Below are 13,018 nucleotides of genomic sequence, written 5' to 3' on the forward strand. Positions count from 1 at the left end.
TGCTAGAATTGTATTAACCGGAAACTTAGTACATGTGTGATTACATAGACAAACAGAGTGTCCCTAGTATGCCTATACTAGACTAGCTTGTTAATCAAAGATGGTTGAGTATCCTAGCCATAGCCATGTGTTGTCATTTGATGAAGAGGATCACATCATTAGATAATGATGTTATGGACAAGACCCATCCATTAGCTTAGCACTATGATCATTTAATTTATTGCTATTGCTTTCTTCATGACTTATACATGTTCCTATGACGATGAGATTATGCAACTCCCGAATATAGGAGGAACAGCTTGTGTGCTATCAAATGTCACAACGTAACTGGGTGCTTATGAAGATGCTCTACTGGTGTCTCCGATGGTGTTTGTTGAGTTGGCATAGATCGAGATTAGGATTTGTCACTCTGATTGTCGGAGAGGTATCTCTAGGCCCTCTCGGTAATGCACATCACTATAAGCCTTGCAAGCAATGTGACTAATGAGTTAGTTGCGGGATGATGCATTACGAAACGAGTAAAGAGACTTGCCAGTAATGAGATTGAACTAGGTATTGAGATATCAACAATCGAATCTCGGGCAAGTAACATACCGATGACAAAGGGAACAACGTATGTTGTTCTGCGATTTGACCGATAAAGATATTTGTATAATATGTAGGAACCAATATGAGCATCCAGGTTCCGCTATTGGTTATTGACTGGAAGTGAGTCTCGGTCATGTCTACATAGTTCTCGAACACGTAGGGTCCGCACGCTTAACGTTCGATGACGATCCGTATTATGAGTTTATGTGTTTTGATGTACCGAAGGTAGTTCGGAGTCTCGGATGTGATCACAAACATGACGAGGAGTCTTGAAATGCTCAAGACATAAAGATCGATATATTGGAAGGCTATGTTTGGACATCGTAATGGTTCCGGATGAGTTCGGGCATTCACCGAAGTACCAGGAGGTTACCGGAATCCCCCGGGGGCTTAATGAGCCTACATGGGCTTTAGTGGAAGAGAGAGGATAATGCCAAGAGGAGGATCGTGCCCCCCCTAGCCCAATCCGAATTGGGAAGGGGGCCGGCCCCCCTTTTCTTCGTCCCCTCTCTCCCTTCCTTCCCCCTCCTAGTAGGACTAGGAAAGGGGGGAACCTACTCATAGTATGAGTAGGATTCCCCCTTCGGGGGCGCGCCCAAGGTGGCCGGCCAGCCCCTTCCTCCACCCCTTTATATACGGGGGAGGGGGCACCCCATAGACACACAAGTTGATTGTTTAGCCATGTGTGGTGCCCCCTCCATACAATTCCACCTCGGTCATATCGTTGTAGTGCTTAGGCGAAGCCCTGCGTCGGTAACTTCATCATCACCATCATCATGCCGTCATGCTGACGAAACTCTCCCTCAGCCTCAACTGGATTAAGAGTACGAGGGACGTCACCGAGCTAAATGTGTGCACATCACGGAGTTGACGTGCGTTCGGTACTTGATCGGTTGGATCGAGAAGATGTTCGACTACTGATAACCCACAAGTATAGGGGATCGCAACAGTTTTCGAGGGTAGATTATTCAACCCGAATTTATTGATTCGACACAAGGGGAGCCAAAGAATATTCTCAAGTATTATCAGCTGAGTTGTCAATTCAACCACACCTGGAAACTTAATATCTGCAGCAAAGTATTTAGTAGCAAAGTAATATGATAATAGTGGTAATGGTAGCAAAAGTAGTGTTTTTGGTATTTTGTAATGATGATAGCAATAGCAACGGAAAAGAAATAAGCGAAGAAGAATATATGGAGAGCTGGTAGGCAATGGATCGGTGATGGAGAATTATGCCAGATGCGGTTCATCATGTAACAGTCATAACCTAGGGTGACACAGAACTAGCTCTAGTTCATCAATGTAATGTAGGCATGTATTCCGAATATAGTCATACGTGCTTATGGAAAAGAACTTGCATGACATCTTTTGTCCTACCCTCCCGTGGCAGCGGGGTCCTAGCGGAAACTAAGGGATATTAAGGCCTCCTTTTAATAGAGTACCAGAACAAAGCACTAGCACATAGTGAATACATGAACTCCTCAAACTATGGTCATCACCGGTAAGTATCCTGATTATTGTCACTTCAGGGTTAACGGATCATAACATATAATAGGTGACTATAGACTTGCAAGATAGGATCAAGAACTCTCATATATTGATGAAAACATAATAGGTTCAGATCTGAAATCATGGCACTCGTGCCCTAGTGATAAGCATTAAGCATAGCAAAGTCATAGCAACATCAATCTCAGAACATAGTGGATACTAGGGATCAAACCCTAACAAAACTAACTCGATCACATGATAGATCTCATCTAACCCATCACCGTCCAGCAAGCCTATGATGGAATTACTCACGCACGGCGGTGAGCATCCTGAAATTGGCAATGGAGGATGGTTGATGATGACGATGGCGACGGATTCCCCTCTCCGGAGCCCCGAACGGACTCCATATCAGCCCTCCCGAGAGGTTTTAGGGCTTGGCAGCAGCTCCGTTTCGTAAAACGCGATGAATCCTTCTCTCAGTCTTGATAACCCACAAGTATAGGGGATCACAACAATTTTCGAGGGTAGAGTATTCAACCCAAATTTATTGATTCGACACAAGGGGAGCCAAAGAATATTCTCAAGTATTAGCAGCTGAGTTGTCAATTCAACCACACCTGGAAACTTAATATCTGCAGCAAAGTATTTAGAGGCAAAGTAATATGATAGTAGTGGTAATGGTAGCAAAAGTAGTGTTTTTGGTATTTTGTAATGATGATAGCAATAGCAACGGAAAAGTAAATAAGCGAAGAACAATATGTGGAAAGCTCGTAGGCAATGGATCGGTGATGGAGAATTATGCCAGATGCGGTTCATCATGTAACAGTCATAACCTAGGGTGACACAGAACTAGCTCCAGTTCATCAATGTAATGTAGGCATGTATTCCAAATATAGTCATGCGTGCTTATGGAAAAGAACTTGCATGACATCTTTTGTCCTACCCTCCCGTGGCAGCGAGGTCCTAGCGGAAACTAAGGGATATTAAGGCCTCCTTTTAATAGAGTATCGGAACAAATCATTTGCACATAGTGAATACATGAAATCCTCAAACTATGGCCATCACCGGTAAGTATCCCGATTATTGACACTTCGGGGTTAACGGATCATAACACATAATAGGTGACTATAGAGTTGCAAGATAGGATCAAGAACTCTCATATATTGATGAAAACATAATAGGTTCAGATCTGAAATCATGGCACTCGGTCCCTAGTGACAAGCATTAAGCATACCAAAGTCATAGCAACATCAATCTTGGAACATAGTGGATACTAGGGATCAAACCCTAACAAAACTAACTCGATTACATGATAAATCTCATCCAATCCATCACCGTCCAGCAAGCCTACGATGGAATTACTCACGCACAGCAGTGAGCATCATGAAATTAGCGATGGAGGATGGTTGATGATGACGATGGCGACGGATTCCCCTCTCCGGAGCCCCGAACGGACTCCAGATCAGCCCTCCCGAGAGGTTTTAGGGCTTGGCGGCGGCTCCATATCATAAAACGCGATGAATTCTTCTCTCTGATTTTTTTCTCCCCGAAAGCAAATATATAGAGTTGTAGTTGAGATCAGAGGAGCTCTAGGGGGCCCACGAGGTAGGGGGGCGTGCCCCCCACCCTCGTGGACAGGTGGTGGGCCCCCTGGTCTTCATCTTTTGCAAGGATTTTTTATTATTTCTGAATAGATGTTCTGTGATGTTTCAGGTCATTGCGAGAACTTCTGTTTCTACACATAAATAACACCATGGCAATTCTGCTGAAAACAGCGTCAGTCTGGTTTAGTTCCATTCAAATCATGCAAGTTAGAGTCCAAAACAAGGGCAAAAGTGTTTGGAAAAGTAGATACGACGGAGACATATCAACTACATCAACCGCGTTTCATAACGCTTCCTCTTTCGGTCTATGAGGGTACATAGACATACTCTTCCCCTCTCGTTGTTATGCATCTCCTAGATAGATCTTGTGTGATCATAGAAAAAAATTGAAATACTGCGTTCCCCAACAGTATATGGCATCGGCGATGTATGTGGGGTGGTGGTATATGGAAATGATGATGACAATGGTGTGGCGGCGGCGTGACAACCTGTGAACAGAACTCGAAACTCTAAGGGACTAGACGCTAAGACCAGCAACTCGACACGGCGATGCAACCGCAAATTCAACAAAGCGGAACTCTAAAAAGACTATGCAAAGGCTCAGATTGTTTCGGATATCATGAACTAACCCTATTTTTTTAGCTTTTCGTGGACTATAGGTATGAAGAACAAACTCGGCCTAAACTACGAAAAACTGTAAAAATCTCACCGAGCAACCTGGAAATATGATACCACTTGATAGAGGCGAAGGTGTCCCGATGTTTCGATGAGATGGTGGCTATCGTTTTCCGTGGGAGTCGAACTTGACGATTGTAACATCCCAAAATTCTAAATTTTGGAATGTTATATTAAATAAATAATTGTGATTGTTTATTTGTTTTTTGTGTGATTGATTGTGTGAAACTAAGTGGAAATTGAAACTTTTTGAAAGTTGAATGAGAGGGAATAAAAGGACTTCCCCAAAACTTTCATCTTGCATTTTGATCTTCTTGAATTCAAATTCATTCCATCACAAAACCCTAGAGTGAAGATGATATGACTTCTTCCATTTAAAGAAATGAAAAGGGGTTTGAAAATGATTTGAATTCCTTTTTGAAATATTTCAAATTTAGAAACTTTAAGCAACTCAATGAGTTCATAAAATGACTTTGTCATATTTGAAGAAAGAGAGTTGGAAGTTTCAAAGGAATAATTTGAAGTCACTTTGAAGTTGTTTGAAATTCCAAATTCAAATCCAATTGGGAGTTATATGAGTTCCTATTCAAATTATTTTTCTCCTAAAAATAATTAAATGGAAATAAGGGTAAAAATGATTCCCTTCAATGGAAAACTAGGAGAAAATAAATTTGAAATCATTTTGCTATTTAAAAAAAATGATTTTTATTGATTTTAAATGCAACAGTAGAACTGTTTGACTTTTATGAATTTTTATGGAATTTAGTTGAACTTGAAAAATATTTCATCTTATTGCTGCTATTTTTCTGAGCATTTTGGTATATAATATGCTTATGTAGATTTTTTTTCTTAACTTTCTCTCTGTTGCAGTTCTTCTTTCTGTAAAAAAACAAAACAAAAACACACACGCGCGCCCGCCAGCCGGCCCATGGCCTTCGGCCCAAGAGCCAGCCAGCGCATCGAGATGGCCCAGCAGCGCCCGAGGCCGCCCGAGGCCTTACGCCTCGCTCGTCCGCGCTCCTCTTCGCTCGGTCACCCCGCCCACACCCGCTGACTGATGGGCCCCGCGCCCATCGTCCCCAACCTCCCGCTCGCTCCGCTCGAGATAGAGCACGTGCTCGTGCTCCCGCAACCACCGGCGCCATTGCCCACAGGATAAGCCTTATCCCTCGCTCCACGAGCTCCTGACCGCGCCTATAAAACCCCTAAGACCCCCTCTCTCCGTTCTGCCAATTCGCTCACTCCCTCGCTCATCACAGCCACCGCCTTCGTCAGTTGGATCTCGTCGGAGCCGAAGCACCTCGGCGTCGTTTTTGTCGCTCGTAGACCACCCCCGCCTCAACTCTCTCTATCAATCTCATTCTCTCGATCTACCGCACCTCGTTGACATCTTGCTTTGCCCCTAGGTTCGTCGGAGACGCTGCCCCGACGACCTGCGTCCTCGCCGGAGCACCGGAGCTCCGCCGCCTCCCTCCGCCCCGTCCGGTGCACGCCAACACCCGCCGTCACCACCATCCGGTCGCCTGCGCCACGCCGCACCCCTCCATCCACTTCGCCGCCGCCGGAACCTGCCGGAGGCTGCCGCCCCGTCACCGCCCGACGCTAGTGCCACCGTCTTCCATTCGTCGTCGTCGCTCACTGTGAGCCGCCTACTTTCTTCCCCTCGTTCTGTTAGTTTTTTTAAATTAAACCGGTTAATCTCGGTTTTATTAAACCGTGCGGTTTTAGTGAAAAATCGGTCTCCGGTTTCTTTTTATTTAACCGTGGTAGTTGTTTTTATTATTTAGTGGTCGTTCACCGTATAGCTGCCGCAGTGAACACTCTCTGGCCTCTCACAGTGCGCCACATGGCCAGGGACTTGTTTGTGATAGTTTTCTTCACTGTTTAGTCCCTGTAATTAGCAGATTAGTCCCTAAACTTAAAATAGCCACAACTTTCTAACCGTAACTCCAAATTCGACGAAACCAGCGGCAAAATGTTCGTCTCGAATAGCTTTATCCAGAAAACCAAGTTTGAAAACTTTTGGCCAAATTAAAATTTGAACTTTATTCAGATTTGAATTCAAACTTCAATTGGCCATATCTCCTAAACCATAGCTCCGATTGATGTGATTCTTTTTGCACCGTGTCACCATTGCCAAACCCTATCACTTGGACCTATCTCACGATATTTTTTCACACATTAGGATCTGTCCATAGTAGTTTTACTCGTATGCCTAGTATGCACTGTGGTCCACGTCACAATTTTTGGCTCCCATGCCCTATGTTGTTTTGCACTTAGTATTTTCTTTTGATAGTTAAGTGTGTTGTGTGTTCATTTGGATTTTCCAAGTCTTTTCATGCTGCATGTTATTTGGTTCTCCGAAATGATTGCTTATGTGGATGCAATGTTTGACTTTATAGATTTTCATCGGAGAGTGACGAATAGTTCTATTAAGTAAATTTCTGAGAGCGATCTAATCTTCATCAACTATTACCAGGCAAGTTCACATTTGACCATTCTTCCATTTACCTATGTTTTTATTATGCACTTAGTCCTTTGAGGTAGGATTGCATGGTAGGATTTATTGTTTCCAGATGGCTATGCCGTTACCTAGTAGTTCATTGAGGTAGGTTTGAACCGTATACTTTTGTCACCACCGCGTATGTTTAATTTTGCCTCGCCAAGGTAGACGTGGATTGGGAAGTGTTCATTGTGAGAGATGAGTGACAAAGTAGTAAGTAGAACCAAGATAACTTAATGAACTACCTGGGCGGAGGTTTGGTTTGAATGGTGGCGAAGTACAGTGGGAGCATGCATGGGAAATCCATGGTGGTGCACCACTAGTGGTCCGTCCGCCCAGGCTCAAAGAGATCAATCGTATTCTCATGTCTAGAAGCTTACGTGTGCAGCCACAAGCCAATATGGGCTCTGGCTTAGTTGAGTAGTTAGTGTGACCCCTTCCGGGATGGGCTAGCAGATGTAGAATGATGTAGGTGTACCGGCCTATCCGTGAGTTAAGGGGGAACATTTTCGAAAGACTATGTCTCGGTCATCCTGTTCACAAACGCCAGGCAGTGCGAGAACTTCAAGGGAGGCGATCGAGTCTTGTGGGGAAAACTGCGCAAACCTCTGCAGAGTGTTAAAACCTAATCGATTAGCCGTGTCCCCGGTTACGGACAACTTGAGCATCTAGTAGTGGAAATGCTGGGAGATCTCATCACTCTTAATTAAACAGTTGGGTTTTAAATGAAACTTTGGGAATGGATTGAGTTGGGTTTGCCAACTCATCCTATGCTATAGAGTAGTGGTAGAATAATATCTTTTATTCTAGGGAAAAACTAGCTTTATGCAAAAACTAAACTTAGAGCTTTCCACCAGCCAGATTACATGTACAAATAGGTTCGTTATTCTTATGATGCGACTTGCCAGTACATTCAATGTACTGACCTACAGGGCTGCAATGTCTTATGTTGCAGGGACTTTTCTATGACGAGTAAGAGTTATGTTGTAGGGTTACGGTCTACACTCAACTTGCCGTTGGCGTTGATGGACTCCACACCCTTGTGTTTGTTTCCGCTGAGACTTATGAGGTATATATCAGTTTTACGTTATTTATACATGTGATTGCACTTTGATATATACATTGATGTACTGTGTGTGCCAGCATACCGATCCAGGGATGGCACGGATACACAAAGGCTTGACTGTTTGAGGTCGGGTCACTATAGAGATGGTATCAGAGCACATGTTGACTGTAGGACGTGATCCTAGAAACTGGAAAGCCCTTAGCAAAGGATTTCTCTTCAACTTTATTTTTCAAAAAGGTCCTTTACCTCTCTTCTTTTCCGAGCGTTATCAAATCTTTCCTTTTACCTCAAATAGTTAGAAAATATCCCGCTCCCTTTGGACCACACGAAGGATGAACTAAAGCCACTCCGAGAATGACAAGATATCATACTTCAGCATACACTGGAAGAATTGAAGCTACAACAGTCGAAGCCTTTGAGGAATCGAAGAATTTGAAGACACCGATCAATTCCAAGATTTATATGACCTTTAGAAGACCAAATCCCTGTTGTATACTCACGTTAGATGCGTTGTTTGTGAGCTGTCATTGTTTGATGTTTTTCCTGACAGCCTCAAATAAAACTTATTTTCAAAACTATATTGTGTGTATTGTGTGTATATCTCTATCCCTCTCTCGTATCTCATCCCAAAACCCTTGGACCAATAGATGATGAATGAAGATGGACTTGTATTCTCTAAACCGATCACTCAGTTGGAGGCAGAGCTATGGATTCAAAACATGGAGAATCACTTCAGGAGCAATTTGGTTGCAAGGAAGTATGAGGTTCAATACGCTCTTCAGTACTTTACAAAAAGTGCTGCAACCTGCTGGAAAATGCATCAGGCCATACAAAGATGTAACGGAGCAAAAACTTGGGAGCAATTCAAGACGACTCTACTGAGATCTCGTCTTATTCAGAAGCCCTATGGCAATAAAATGAGGAAACCTTGTGCATGCAAGATTTGCGGTGAGATAGGACATACCCATGAGGAACACAAGGATGGATGCCCTCATTGTGAAGCAAATCACCGAGCTGGAGAATGCCCAACTAGGCAGGTTACTTGTTTCTTGTGTGAAGGAACTACGCGCTACCCTGCCAAGTGTCATATTTATCCCAAGGTACAAGAAATTACCAAGCAGCAGAAGGAAGCAGTGAAAGAAGCCCTCAGGGAAAGTTTAAGGAAACCAGTGATGAAAGAAGATGTTGATGACCCTGATGGAGAAAGCCTAAACCGATTTTACTCCAATGCTTGCTATTCATGTGGAGAAGAAGGACATTTTTCACAATATTGCATGAAGGAAAACCAAGAGTATCTGGGAGACTTCCCGATAGAAGAAGTGGAGTTTGATCCACATGAGATAGAAGAATTGATCGGAACGAAGAAGTCCAGGAAGAGAAAGAGCATGTATCCCCAGAACAACCCGATTTCTGCAGAAAAGGACCTGAGTCAAATCACTTGTTACAGGTGCAAGGATTTAGGTCATTACGCTAGCCAATGCCCAGCAAGGAAGCCAAGAACCCAAGGAGCCAAGATAACCACCAGGAAGCCCCTGGATTTGTCTGAAGTCATTTGTTTATGCTGCAAGGGAGTAGGACATTTTGCCAAAGAATGTTCAGATCCGAGGAGAGCTTGAGCATAGTAGTTGAGATCTTGATATTGGAATAAAGCATGTAATAAAGTTGGAACACACTTGTATTTTCGTTGGGGATGTTGAGTTGAATTATGAAATGGAAATTGTAATAATTCGTAAAGCAATAAAAGTTGAAGTGTTTGGAATCTCATATGAAATGTTATGAGTTGTTTGTTGATTGTGAGTGCCTCTCTCCTTATCTCACCCAGACTAAAACATTGAACCCATGGACAAGCTGACCCCAAACTTTTCCCAGAAAAACAACCACATTTCACCAAAGGAAATACATACAGTATCCTGAGTACCCCTTCTATCTTATGCCTGCAGATGACAACCTTTTACGAGTCTTTTCTGAAGGGCCTGGAAACGATCATGACCCTGACCAGTGATCAGGATTACCCGAAGATCCTGAAGGACATGATGAAGCATATTCAACTTGAAGGAGACGCAGTTTACAAGGGTTATCCTTTCATGGAGAAGGGAGTTGAACTCTGGTATGTGGAGGTACACCTCCACTGTGTGAAGGGAGTTTGCCCAAAGACTATGGGGCAATACTTTTTCATTTCTCGAGTACCACGAGCAACATTCTTCGACTCTATTCGTGAAGCTGCTATGGAAGCCATACATCAGATTGGAGAAATACTAGAAGCAAGACTCCGTCACACTCAGGAATACCTGAGGGAGGTCCATGCAGAGATGATGGAGATGAAGCTCATGGCCACCATGATGAAGCAAAAGGTCGATGATTTCAAGGATCACATCGCACAATTCCGGTGGGACTAAAACATCTTCAAGAAGGGCAAATGAATAAAGATGGAAGTAATGCTTGACTATACCAAACTATGTGGATGGCAGCTTTTATAATAGAGTACTTTTGAAATTTGAGTTTTGAGTAGTGGTTAAGGATGTAATAAGGGATTTGATATGAAGGGAATATGAATTATGGATGAACCAGTGCATTTTTTTGGCGATACTTGTCTATGTGAACAATTGGCCGATGGAAAGGAAACTGTTGTTCCATATAAAGTTGGAGTTTGGACAAATGAGTTGGAGTTTTGTTTTAGTTATGATGGTTACCCCAAGAGTATGAAGTAATGAAGTACTATTGGATTTAAAGGAGATGTAATGTTGGAATATGGAGCAATAGTAACTCCAAGGATGAGTTAAAGATATACAAGTGTTGAAGTGGGCCAAAACCCACAGGACCCAGGATTTGATAAGGAAACAAGCACAATCTTGTTGAAGAAAATAATTCTGAAAGAAGCTATGATTTCATCATCATACGTTTCATAGGAGGTTATGTAAAACCTGAGAGTTGTGAAGAAGCGATAGAGATTTTGTTTGGCTTGCAGAACAAATGGATTTATCCGAACCCAGATCATGGAGAAGAGAAGTTCTACAATGCTTATGAGGATGCCCAAGTGTTAGAATACGTGATTCACTATCTACGTATGTGGTAATGATTCAAGTATGGGATGGATTAGCCCCCATACCGAAGACTTCTATCATGAGCTATCATATGTTGATAGAAAATCAGAGAGACTTGAAATCCTTTGAAGTGTGTCAGCGCGATAAGCCATGCAACCATAGAATGGTAGGACGATGGAACCCTTTACAAGCAATCGTCGCCAATCGTAGGTTCTACGGTGAGATTCAACCCAGACCCATTTCCTGCAGGAGGAACCAGAATTTGTTGACCACCATGAGATTTCGATAGTTCATTAGCATTGGCGCCAGACCTGTCAAGTCTCATAAGGATCCTATTTTGAAGAAAGGACTCCTAATTTTGAGGAAAAGGCCATGCCCTTACCAGAAGAACACAAGTGAGGGAGTTATCTCGAAGAATATGAGAAGACCGACACCGTTAACACCAAGGATGGAGTACATGAGTTTTGTTGGAACCGTGACCATACTTCTAAGGGTGGTAGCACCCCATACCATGTGTTGATTAATGGATTTTCAAGGAGACCCCCAAACCTAACCTTCTTTCTAGCCTCTCCGAATCTCGAGGACGAGATTCATTTTAAGGGTGGTAGTTTGTAACATCCCAAAATTCTAAATTTTGGAATGTTATATTAAATAAATAATTGTGATTGTTTATTTGATTTTTGTGTGATTGATTGTGTGAAACTGAGTGGAAATTGAAACTTTTTGAAAGTTGAATGAGAGGGAATAAAAGGACTTTCCCAAAACTTTCATCTTGCATTTTGATCTTCCTGAATTCAAATTCATTTCATCACAAAACCCTAGAGTGAACATGATATGACTTCTTCCATATAAAGAAATGAAAAGGGGTTTGAAAATGATTTGAATTCCTTTTTGAAATATTTCAAATTTAGAAACTTTAAGCAACTCAATGACTTTTTGAAATATTCAAGGGGACGAAGGTCGCCGGAAGCTTGAACAACTCAAAACGGCCAAACAGTTGGTCGCACAACCAGCCATGGCCATAAACTGATAAGTTGTTGGCCAGCCCCGGCAGCAACCTCATCTTGTTTGCCGCATCTCCATACAGCCATGCAAGTCTGTCCCTTCCCTCCAGTGGTGACATGCGGTGAAGGAGAAAATCTGCCCCCACGTGCTCAATGGTTAACCCAGCAGCCACTAGGCGGGTGATCCTATTAATTGCCAGACGCAACCTATCCTCGGTAAGGCCCTTGGCGCTCCAATCCTTGCCGCTCTCGACGCACTCCTGCCACGCTTCGCAAAACTCGGGGGCGTCTTTGTCCTGGATCCAGCACCAGTCCCCTTGATACGTCTCCAATGTATCTATAATTTTTGATTATTCCATGCTATTATATTATCAACCTTGGATGTTTTATATGCATTTATATGCTATTTTATATGATTTTTAGGACTAACCTATTAACCCAGAGCCCAGTGCCAGTTTCTGTTTTTACCTTGTTTTAGAATATCGCAGAAAAGGAAAACCAAACGGAGTCCAATTGACCTGAAACTTCACGGAACTTATTTTTGGATCAGAAGAAGCCCGGGAGACTTGGAGTCCACATCAGGGAAGCTTCGAGGAGGCCACGAGGTAGGGGGGCGCGTCACCCCCCTGGGCGCGCCCTCCACCCTCGTGGGCCCCTCGTGGCTCCCCTGACGTACCTCTTCCTCCTATATATCTCCATATACCCTAAAAACATCGGGGAGCATAATAGATCGGGAGTTCCGCCGCCAGAAGCCTCCGTAGCCACCTAAAGCCAATCTAGACCCGTTCCGGCACCCTGCCGGAGGGGGCAATCCTTCTCCGATGGCCATCTTCATCATCCCGGTGCTCTCCATGATGAGGAGGGAGTACTTCTCCCTCGGGGCTGAGGGTATGTACCAGTAGCGATGTGGTTGATCAATCTCTCTCGTGTTCTTGAGGTGGTAAGATCTTTATGTATCGCGAGCTTTGCTATTATAGTTGGATCTTATGATGTTTTCTCCCCCTCTACTCTCTGGTAATGGATTGAGTTTTCCCTTTGAAGTTATCTTA

The sequence above is a fragment of the Triticum urartu genome, chromosome 3 (genome assembly GCF_003073215.2).
Source record: "Triticum urartu cultivar G1812 chromosome 3, Tu2.1, whole genome shotgun sequence".
Classification (NCBI taxonomy): domain Eukaryota; kingdom Viridiplantae; phylum Streptophyta; class Magnoliopsida; order Poales; family Poaceae; genus Triticum; species Triticum urartu.